Below are 12927 nucleotides of genomic sequence, written 5' to 3' on the forward strand. Positions count from 1 at the left end.
TTGGGTGCTTCTCGATTCTTATTTGAGCATCATCGCTTCCAAAGACACAAGGATGGAGGAGACAAAGCATTAAGTGAAATGGCATATCCTCATTTCTCACTCTCTGTATAAGTTATGAACCTGAATGACATTCCATTCTTAATCCATAGGGTTTAATATGAAGTTGGCCCACCCTTTGAAGCTTTAACAGCTTTAACTATTCTTATAAGACTTTCTACAAGGTTTAGGAGTGTGTTTATGGGAACTTTTGACTATTTTTCAAAGCACATTTGTAAGGTCAGACACTGATGTTGGAGGAGAAGGCCTCGTTTGTAGTCTCCGCTCTAATTCATCCCAAAGATGTTCGTTTGGTTGAGGTCAGGACTCTGTGCAGGCCAGTCAAGATCATCCAGACAAAACTTGCCCATCCATGTCTTTATGCACTTTGCGTTGTGCACTGGTGCACAGTCATGTTAGAACAAGAAAGGGCCATCCCCAAACAGTTCCCACAAACTTGGGAGCATAAAATTGTCCAAAATGTATTGGTATGATGAAGCATTAAGAGTTCCTGAGGCCATGTAAGGGATTCAATGATTTGGAGGGGTGTCCCAAATAGTGTCTACCACTGATCATATAGATCGGTGATCTATACATAATTATTAAATATAATGTCTGGAACTAGTCTACATTTACAATTATGATTAATACCAAGATTTATGCATGTTTAGAGACGTGACCATGTGCCGGGGGGGGGGGGGGTATACCGTATACGTGTGTCAGGTTTAGTTGATAAAACATTTCTGCATAGGATACACTTGTTTATCCTCGCTCATGACTTCTCAATAAGCCTCCTCACAGCCTTTTATCTTTGCCTCCTTGTGGAATAGTTAAAGAATTAGATGCCCCTTATGATGTACTCGATCGGTGTCCGGATTGTGGGATGTAGGAGCGAGGAGATAAGGAAGCATATTGAGAAGCACTCTTCGATAGAAGATATATGTTTATATTCATGGTGTCTCAAAAGAGCACAAATAAGTACACTTAGATAATCTTAAGAACATCTTAAAAAGTACTAAAGAAGATTTTTTTGTATATTAAGTATTAGTGCGTGAAAATACAGCACTTTAAGTACATATGGAAGTGTCCTTACTTCTTTTTCACCTGAAACTCCTGTCTGTGAAATTAATGGTAATGAAAAAACAAAAGACAATGAATCACTCACTGAGCTTTTGTATTATGCTTTTAATAATGAGTGTAGGCCTATATTTAATTCATACAGAGAGTGTGCAATGTTTTATATTCAAATATTCTGTGGTTATTCTGTGGGAATTCTGAAAACGCAATACTCAGCAGTTTTTGCTCAGTTTTGCTGGCTTGCATTGGTATCAGCACGAGCTATCAGTTAAAATGTGTTGAAAATTATATGCATATCAGATCATGGCAAACATCCAATTTCAGATATCTATAGTTTTAACATCTGAGTATTTTCCCTGTGTGGCAAACATCTGTTCTCTCCCAGCAGAAGATACACAGAGGTGATTCGACTGGGAACAATCTATGATTCACTGCCCATTCCAGGCAATTAAACATCAGTGAGAATAAAGCGAGACTCTCATTAGCTACATAAGCCTCAGCAGACGAGATTAAAGGCTGTGTGAAACTCTATAACCTCCTCATTATTGTACAGTACAGTACGTGCTCTTCCCTCAATGAGTGCTTCATCAGCAGTACCAGACACAAAGGGAAATATGTAAAGACAAAAGGACAGTCCTAATCGTGTTTACAACATTCAGCACCACAGTGCTAGAAACTTTAACTGAATAAAGGTGGATTTGAGGAATTAATTACAGTCAAAGGGTTTTAAAAATGCCTAAATATCTGTGTTTGTTGTTTGCAAGACACTTGTTTGTTTGCTCTAATTTAATTCAGGCAAAGCATGTGAACAGCGTGTGAACAGGCTGTCCGTGTGAAAATAGTCTTTGGTCAGATTCCACTAAAATCACAAAAACTGTGTTTACAGGACTCACAGTTAGAAAATGTATTTATACGCCAATGTATTTATTTCTTTTTAATATACAGAATATGGCTGGGCAATATTCACCAAAATTCTCACTATTTTCTACAAAGTGAAATGTTTTTATTCAAGTGAAAACCTCATGTGAGATGTCACAATCACCTTTATTAAAAAAAGCGTATAATAAAAATAAAATTCAAGAGTTTCCTCCCTGATTGAAAATATATAGCTGCAAAACACGCGAGCTGGATACAAGCTAACATCTGGCCTCAGTAAATTTCTGCCATAGCTTATGTTGCAAACAATGAGCGTCATATCAGACCATACCGATATAGATAGTATTGTCTCATTCCTAATCCCACTGACGAAAATTGCATTATATTACCAAAACTTGATAGACCACCCAGCTGTAATACAGAGAAACATTTTACCTTTTAAAACCGCTGCACATGTACGTACACCCACCTAAAGGATTATTAGGAAAACCTGTTCAATTTCTCATTAATGTACTTATCTAACCAACCAATCACATGGAAGTTGCTTCAGTGCATTTAGGGGTGTGGTCCTGGTCAAGACAATCTCCTGAACGTCAAACTGAATGTCCGAATGGGAAAGATAGGTGATTTAGCCAATTTTGAGCGTGACATGGTTGTTGGTGCCAGACGGGCTGGTCTGAGTATTTCATAATCTGCTCAGTTACTGGGATTTTCACGCATAACCATTTCTAGACAAAGAATGGTGTGAAAAGAGAAAAACATCCAGTATGCTGCAGTCCTGTGGGCGAAAATGCCTTGTTGATGCTAGAGGTCAGAGGAGAATGGGCCGACTAAAAGAAAAGCAACTTTGACTGAAATAACTACTCGTTACAACCGAGGTATGCAGCAAAGCATTTGTGAAGCCACAACACGCACAACCTTGAGGCGAATGGGCTACAACAGCAGAAGACCTAACCGGGTACCACTCATCTCCACTACAAATAGGAAAAAGAGGCTACAATTTGCACAAGCTCACCAAAATTGGACAGAACATGGATCCATCATGCCTTGTTACCACTGTGCAGACTTGTGGTGGTGGTTAAATGGTGTTGGGGAAGTTTTTTTGGCACACTTTAGGCCCTTTAGTGCCAATTGGGCATCGTTTAAGTGCCACGGCCTACCTGAGCATTGTTTCTGACCATGTCCATCCCTTTATGACCACCATGTACCCATCCTCTGATGGCTACTTCCAGCAGGATAATGCACCATGTCACAAAGTTTGAATCATTTCAAATTGGTTTCTTGAACATGACAATGAGTTCACTGTACTAAAATTGCCCCCACAGTCACCAGATCTTAACCCAATAGAGCATCTTTGGGATGTGGTGGAACGTGCCCTGGATGTGCATCCCACAAATCTCCATCAACTGCAAGATGCTATCCTATCAATATGGGCCAACATTTCTAAAGAATGCTTTCAGCACCTTGTTGAATCAATGCCACATAGAATTAAGGCAGTTCTGAAGGTGAAAGGGGGTCAAACACAGTATTAGTATGGTGTTCCTTATAATCCTTTAGGTGAGTGTATACTCACACATAATGCAATTTATTTTACAAAACTTTACAAAAAATTTCTAGTAAACCCCATCATTATATAAGCTTTTACCTAAAACTCAGCACATTTTAAAACAGTCATCTTACAAACCCAACTCGACATAACAGGGACAGCCAAATGAAGCAGCACAAAGTCTATCATTACAATGATGCAATATTAGTTGCTATTATTACTGTAAACCTAGAACAAAAATCTAATAAAACCAACATACACTTTTATGTAACATGTGGAAACAAAAACATTCAACACTTATTACACCCCACAAGTCTAAGGATTCAACTTGTGTTAACACTGGCAAACTCACAATAACCCCCTTTCTTATTTCTTGAGATCTTAGCCAGACTTGTTAGTCATATCTGGCTCAGCAACGCTGAGGTCATGGGTTTTATTCCCAAAAACACAAACTAATTAATGCAGTCACTTTGGAAAACGTGTTGAATGAATGAATATAAATAAAAATGAACAAATTTAAAGTATACAGCTTATGTTTTATATTTTAGGGTATTTTTGTAAAGACACTTCAGACATGTTTTACATAACACAAGCCTGAGTTACTCAAATGCATATCTGATGTGTTTGCTATGGAAACCCAAGTGATACTGATGATTCACCAGGAGACTTTATTCATTTTAAACACAAAAATGTTGAAAAGGTTTTCTAAGAGTTTTTTATATCTTCAGTAAAAGGTTCTGAGCTGTCTGAAGAATAAATCAGTTTTTCAATAATGTAGCAAGCTAAGTCAGTGTCCAGCTTTTTTGTCACCTTTTAAATGGGGCTTTTCCCTGTGCGGCAGGCAAAAAGAGGAGTAAAGAGATAGAAGAAGCAGACAAATACAGGGATAGCAATATGGGGTTTTAAGGGTTGTATATCAAAATACAATAAATACTTCAGAAAATGTTTTAAATACGCTTTTATCCAAAGTGAGTTACAAATATGATCAACAAAAAATTATGTATTTTTGCACTACACTTAATACAAAATACGTCACAAGTACAACATGGGCCAGCCTCAAACCTGGATCCCCAAAACCCCAATTTCTTACAATAACAGGTAAAAGACACCTGTCTTCAGTGCTAAAATGCCAGACAATTGTATGTAATCAAAGAGGGTTAACATCTACATAAGCAATCAGGTGCCAGTGAGGTGGATGCATAAAAAATTCTGCTGCTTTCCATGAAGATGATTCTGATTAATTCCTCACACATATCAACTTAAAGCCTTAAAGGCGGGGTGCATGATTTTTGAAAAACACTTTGAAAAAGTGGGAGTAGGACTGAGTACCAAAACACACTTGTAGCCAATCAGCAGTAAGCGGCATGTCTACTAACCCACATCGTTGCCTGGGTTGCGTATGTGTGGGGCGGGTCTTTAAAAAGAAAGTACAGATTCTATTGGGGTAGGGTAGCGTGTTTGTTTAGGTGATTCAAATGTCAACATTGGCTTTCAGAGATCATGCACCCCCCCCCCCCTTTAAATCCAAATACTTTTCGATTCATATAAATTTGAAAAGACATGATTTCAGAATAATTATCAAAATCACATATTCTACAGAGTTATAAAGAACAAAATGTCTTTGTCGTCGGCAAGTCGTCTCACATCATGGCTTTAATCTGAACAGCTGGTAGAAAGCAACCAAAGCAGATGCCTCTAAAAACAAGCGCTTCAACACACATCAGGGAAGCATCACAACAACAGTCTCGGTCAGCTCACCATGCCTCTTGTTTATTTTTAGCCTAGATGTGTCCCTAACTTTCTTGGCCATCGCACAATCATTTTGTGGTATATGATTTTGGTTTTTGATGGTCTATAATGCCTGACGAAAGCTACAATATCTGTAAGCATTTCTATTTATCCCAATGACATCCTAATGTACATTGTATGCAGCCCTCTGGAGTTCCTCTGGAGCCATACAACACTGTCTGTAAGGGTGTTTTCACACATACACTGTTTAGGTCGGCCCAAATGACGTGTCGCTCCGAGTACGGTTCGTTTGGGTCAGTGTGAACACAACAGCCGCACTCGGGTGCGCACTAAACGGCCGCTCCAAGACCGCTCTAAACAGGTGGTCTCGGAGTGGCTGTCGCCAAACTCTGGGGCGACCCACCTTTGGTGTGAACACTGCTGGACCTCGGGCCGAACCAAATACAGGAAGTTCTCCACATGTTTGAGCCACTGGGCTTCCGTCATGAAGTGGGCGTGGTCATGAGATGGTAAGAGCTGTCAGAGACCAATGACAGCGCTGACCGTTGTCACATGGTGTACGGTGCGGCATTTTGAGTACAGTAAAAAAATATGTGAACACGGACCGCACTAACTGAAAAATGATACAATGTATTTTGGTGCGCTCCGAGGCACATATTACGTGAAAACACTCTAAAGGGGATCGCACACCGGCCGCGCCGTTCTAAATCAACTGAACACATTGTTTTCTATGAGTATACGCACACCGGCGCCGCCAGGTGGCGCCTGTCCGTGCCGCCCAGCTGTGAAGTTGCTCAAATCCCTGTCGCACCACACAGCGCCACTCACATAGTTTAACATTAAATAACATCATATTTGTCCCAAATCATTAATGATTAACATTGGCTGCTAACGTATATTTTGCATTTTGAAGTAGACGCTATCTGACAAAGCTCGCGCTATTTAATGTGTACTTCCGGTTTACAATACCTCCGAGTTCTCTTAGGCGCGAGCGTCGCAGCGCTGCGTGGCGCTGAGCTGCGCGGCCGGTGTGCGATCCCCTTAAGACAGCAAGTCCATTTGAAATTTTACAAAATAAACTAAACATTGTTTATCTTAATAACATAAACAAATGCAAACATATAAATGCACGGCTATATTTAAATGCCTTCGGAAAAGCATAGCATAATGGTGAAGTAACAAAATCAATCAGCACAGAAAAACCACCGAGGCAACACAACAAATCTGACCTCTTGCCCAGGACTTTCCATTTATAAACAAACCACTTTTAATAAAGGAGACACAACCCACACAACATCCTGGTTTCTTATAGTTAAAATTTCAGTATGAACCAAAAAATCAATCGGTTTTTCATTTTGAAGTAAAATCAATGACATGATGCTATCATACTAAACTTACAAAAAGCGGTGATATGAAAAAAAACATATAGTGGTAAGAAAAAGTATTTGAATCTCTAGAAATAAACCGGTTAACAGTGATTTGCCATAAAATGTGATTGATCCTTATCTAGGTCACAACAGACAAACACGGTGTGCATAAGATGACAACACACAAATAATTCTAGTGTCTTTTTTGAAGACACCCATTAAACATTCACAGTGCTGGAGGAAAATGTAAGTGAATTCATAGACTAATTACTTGAAAGCTAATTTGTGTCAGAAGCTGGCAAACTGGAGTCCAATTAATAAAATTAGTTTAAGGTGTGGTTTAGTGCAACTTTTATTGATTAAAGACGGGGTGCATGATCTCTGAAAGCTAATGTTGATATCTGAAATCACCTAAAAAAACATGCCCCTACCCCAATAAAATCTGAACCTTCTTTTGATAGACCCGCCCCATATATACGCAACCCAGGCAACGATGTTGGTTAGTAGACACGCCCCTTGTTGCTGCTTGGCTACAAGTGTGTTTTGGTAGTCGGCCCGACTGACTTTTCAAAAGTTTTTTTAAATAATCATGCATTTAATCAACATTTTAAGATTGCCGTTCTTAAGATGAATCAGCTCTTATGAACCATGCGCTCCTAAAGATATCTGATCAAGAGTTGTTGCACTCCACACTGTAAACAATTACTCTGGAGGGTGTTAAATAGAACCCATGAAAATTAGTTACAGTTTACTTAAAGTGCCCATATTATGACTGCTTTTCCACAAGTTATATAGGTGTATGAGTTCCACAAAGCATGTTTCAAAAGTTGTTTGCTCGAAATAGCTTGTAGGAAAAGATTGTTACCCATCTCTAGTAGCCTCTGTTTCAGTGCATTTCAGATTGTGCCGTTTTGAGCTGGTCATTACATATTTATGAGCTGCTGCTCCTTTGATCATGCCCCACTACTAACATCATGTGCCCGTGCGCGTGCTCAGTGGTATCGTGAGCAGTACAGACCATACTGTGTTATTATTTGTATATATTATTATTAACGGTTTATGTTGCCAACAGACAAATCAAGCAGAAAAGTGTCACTAATAAGTACACTCCAGGAGAAGAAACTCATGACACACAAAGATTCCAGAGTAAATTGTGATGTAGCAGTCACACTCGTGTACACTCGTTTTCCCTGGACAATACTAACATATTCCCGTTATAAAACATTTTCAAACGCATTATTTTCGCAAATGACAGAAATTTAGACCCGCCGGGGGATGTATACTCCATGTGGACCGCGTGCTAATTGCTAGAAGCTAGCGGGAGATCGGGACCGTAAAGTTATAAGAGACTCGGGGGTACGTTGGCTTCGTCAGAAAAGCCGGATCGGTAAGGCCCGGTCTCGGTTAGTTTGGCAAAACACTTTTGGCAAAGCACTATTACTTAGTTCATGTAGAATTGTAAAATAAAGCAGTTAAATATTTTTTTAAACTTTCGAAACCACGCTGCAAACTATATAGCCTGCAAAAAATATCTATATAGCCTACGGTCTACAAACAATAACATATACATTTAAAAGGTATAATTTACGGCATTAGCATCAATGTATGATCTCTGTTTTGAGATACAGATACTCTAGCATCATAAATGTAGTATTTTGTGACAGAAGATGACAACTTGCCAAATATAACGTGACTTCTTACCTTTTGTGTTGATATAGCGATCGCGAATCGAATCCAGTCTGTTTCAGATGTGTGAATAATCCATTAAAGTCCAATATAATACATTCAATGACCATTTTTGTCCACAAATGCGTATAATCCATGAAAGTTACATAGTCTGTTGTTTACATCAGATTTCGCATGAACGTCTTATCGCCTACAATCTGAGGACAATTTGCGCCGTAACACACTGTATATGAGATCACATTTTTGATTTAAATAAACACGCGTTTAAACTTTGTTTTTAAAAGTAGGCGGGAGTATAATCCATAATATCCAAATAGCGCTGTTATTTCCGTGAGCCATGATAACAGCATAGAGGGTATCAGCGAAGTGACTGCTCAGTGCTCTCTAGCTACCTGGTGGGTGGAGACCTGCGAGTGGGTGGAGACCTGCGAGTGGGGTGGTGGGCGGGAAAATCAAACTGAATGTGACGAAACGGCTAGTTACGTCACTTCGGAGCTGAGTTTGAACTCGCGCAATCTGAGACTCAAGGCTGAGGACATTCAGAAACCTGTCTCTCACTCAAAACTGCATGGATGGATTTTTTTCCAAGTTTGTATGCGTGTGGAAGCATCAGAGACACATAATAACACCCCAAAACCCAGAAAAAGTGAGTTTTTCATAATATGGGCACTTTAAGTATAGCAAGTAAAATACAAAATAATGGGTACATTCTACAGACGCTACAGACGCTATTTGTATTTTAACAGGTATAACTGCAACACTAAAAAATCAGGTAAAATATACACCAGAATATTAGCTTTGGCACAGCAAAGTGCACATGCGTTAACATCCAGGCGGGACTCAGAGCCACTGTTTTCCAATTTGTTGAGCAGCTACAGGTACGTTTTCATTTTTCAATTCAAGTTGTTGGTATCTTCATGAATGAAAATGTTAAGCTGTTTAACGGTAAAATCTACCAGAAGGTTGGTCATTTGCACGCTTCTCTGTCTTTGTTGTCGGATGATGACAGATTAACAGGTTAGAATTTGTTGTCAGTCAAGTTAGCATTGAAATAGATTGTCCAGTTCTTGCACCTGCATTTATGATTGAAATATATTAACTTACATTATTATTATTATTATTACTATTTACATGGCTGAAATTCATGAATTACAGAGCTGCTGCACATGAGTGTTTGAACTTGAGCAAGTGACGAGAGAGAGCTGAGCATCTGGACGGGCATCGAGCAGACGAACAAGGGTAAAGCGGTCGATGCGTTATGCTAGATAATTAACTTGTTGTTAAAGTTTTCTTGAATTTATCTGTTGATATATTGAGTTTTGTGTTAGAATGGATCAATTTATAAAGCATTTTATTTTTATTATTATTGTCATTTACAGATTTATAATTAACATTAGCCTTTCCATGTGCGTTTAAATTAATGTCTGTTTAAAAAAGTATTTCAGGGTTTATATGTTAAATGACTGAACCAAAGGTCTGTGTGAATGGGGTTTTGGAGTGGCCTAGTCAAAGCCCAGACCTTAACCTGTGGAATGACCTCAAGAGAGCAGTTTATGTTAAACCGGTTTGGTAAAGGAATGGGTACAAATTAATTCTGAACGATGTGCAGTCTGATTCAGAACTACTAAAGTGCTTGCTGCCATAGAAGGTTCAACAAGCCATTAAATCCAAGGGTTCACTTACATTTTCCCTCAGTACTGTAAATGGTTTATGGGCGTTTTATACACTAGGGTTAGGGTTACACTAGAATTATTTGTGTGTTGTCAGCTTATACACATTGTGTTTGTCTATTCTTGTGACCTAGATGAGAATCAGATCACATTTATTGGCAAATCACTGTAGAAAACCAGTTTATTCCTAGGGGTTCACATACTTTTCTTGCAACTGTATATCTGAAAATGACTAAAACACACTGAAATATTTATGATCAAAAAAATAGATTTGGATATGAACTGGATTAACTTTTACATGCAAAATCACAGCCTTCAGTGGCGATGGATTCTGCCTGATGGAACCTTGCTTGGTATTGATGGCAAGTCAAAACTTCTGTCCTCAGGTGGTTACAGTTAGTGCTCCATATTGATCTCAGATCATCTTTAAGATTCAGAGGAGCAGCTGGGCCAACAGCAGAGTGGTGACAGGTGTCTATTGAAAGGTCAGTAAGGAGTCTCCTACCTGAGGGAAAGCTGGAAAGGTTGGCTCTGCCACACTCCATCAAAAATTAATCCCAGCATTTCTTTCCCAAAGGACCGAACACCACCAAACAAACAGAGGGGATTGCGCGTTTGATTGCACATCCAATCGCAGTGTGAAAATAAAGAGGACTCCAGGCTAAATTTCGCAGGGGGTTGAAAAGTTGCATGCAATGTGGTATAAACGGTCAAAGCTATTATACAGAAACAAATTGAAAACCCCAGAAAGTCAGCTTGGGTTGAAACGTTCATCTGTTTGTTTTCATTTGGGACAGCCGCATTTGTTTTACACAAATCTCATCCCGTATCCTGAGCCACTGACCTCTTCAAGCCAAAAAAAATTTGTGCCACACACAGTATGATTTTTCATTGTGCGGGAGCAGCGTGCATGCTGTTCATTTTACTGGCGCAGTTTCATCCTTGTAGTTGCCTGTTAAAGGTCAGAGTCATAAAGGCATGGGCTCTGTGCCCTTACTGTTCAGCTAGAACAGAGGCACCTATCGTCTCAATGACTCACGCTGGACTCTTGGAAAGGTTACAGGCAAATGCTAAGGAAGAAAAAGGAGGCTGAATGCGGGCTCTCGCTGAGAGAATCACAGAATTGCTTGTTGTAATGTCAGGTGCCTTAATGACATTCCTTTGCTCCATTGGCCACAATCTTCAACTATATTTGCTGAACTATTGCGCAAGCTATATTTATTTAGTTTACATGATTGAGAACAAGTATGTGGACGGTTGCCATATTACATGAACTTCACTTAAAGTAAACGTGAACTGGAAGTCAGTGTATTTCCAAATGAAACAGAATATAACGCAAGGAAAATAGTGGGTGTGGCTTGTTTTCCACTGTGCTTTGATTGGATATAGAAAAGTAGTCATTTCATTTAGAAATGGAACTGGCATAGGACTGACAGTTGGAGGGTGCGGAGCCCAAACCATCTAGCTGACGTCATCAGAGAAAGATTGCCACAAGAGGAAGGATTTACATTTTCAGAGTTTAATTGAATTTGATTAAATAAATTTGTAAACAAATAATGATATATTGTTTATAATAAACACTGCAAAATTACAATAAAGGGGACATTTCACAAGACTTTTTTAAGTCTTTGGTATCCCCAGAGTACATGTGTGAAGTTTTAGCTCAAAAATACCATATAGATTATTTATTATAGCAAGTTAAAATTGCCACTTTGTAGGTATGAGCAAGAATTTGTCGTTTTTAGGTGTGCCCTTTAAAATGCAAATGAGCTGATCTATGCACTAAATGGCAGTGTCGTGGTTAGATTAAGGGGCGGTATTATCCCCTTCTGACATCACAAAGGGAGCAACATTTCAATGACCTATTTTTTCACATGCTTGCAGGGAAAGGTTTACCAAAACTAAGTTACTGGGTTGTTCTTTTTCACATTTTCTAGATTGATAGAAGCACTGGGGACCCAATAATAGCACGTATACATCACTGATCTATATAAATGACTGAATTGCGCATAGAACGCTTGACGTAACTGCGTGAGGTGAAGCCAGCGCAGAGTTCGAGCCGCCATCTTGGTATACCCAACCGGCAGAGAGCGTCATTGACTTCCATTCAATATCATGATCAAAATGTACCCCCTTTACAGCGTATCAGTTACACAAGGTTAATTTTTAGGATATGTGTACGTTAATTATTTGTTAATTCTGGTGTTATTTGCAATGTTTATGTTTTATTCGGGCAGGATAATGGATTTATAAAAAACCGTTAAGGTGAGTGTGTCTGTTGCATTTGTTAATGACACGGGTATAAATAAAGTTTTTTTGACATTCAGCTACACTGTGACGGTCAGCGTTATTTCTCTAAATAAGTTTAGGTAACTTGTAAGTTTACAACATAATTACAAAACTAGCAAATTATTGCATGCATATACGGTACAAAGTATGATTATTTATTTAGATTTCAGAATGAGCACGTTTATTGTCATTAATACTAATATGCTGCGGTCTGTCTGCTGATCTGAATATGTAATAAAGATGAATGTATAATAACTGTTTAAAACGCAAAATGTACAACTTTCAGTAAATAACTATTTACATGCTTTGGACGTTTGTGTTGTAATAATGTACAGGGTAACTTCACATATAAAAACGAAGACAGAAGTAAAGTGATGTTTTATCATTAAAATCTCATAACGTCCATTGATTTAATAGAACGTTTGGGTATACCAACATGGCGGCGCGGTGGCTTCACAAGTGTGACGTCATGCGCAATCCAGTCATTTATATAGATCAGTGGTATACATCAAAAAAGTCAGATTTTCATGATATTTCCCCTTAAAGGACTTATTAACAATTACAATATTAAAGTATAAGGAAAAATAATGTAAATATTAATGTTTCTACAATTTTTTTAGTTAAATCAATC

This window comes from Paramisgurnus dabryanus, chromosome 13, assembly GCF_030506205.2.
Source record: "Paramisgurnus dabryanus chromosome 13, PD_genome_1.1, whole genome shotgun sequence".
NCBI classification, from domain to species: Eukaryota; Metazoa; Chordata; class Actinopteri; order Cypriniformes; family Cobitidae; genus Paramisgurnus; species Paramisgurnus dabryanus.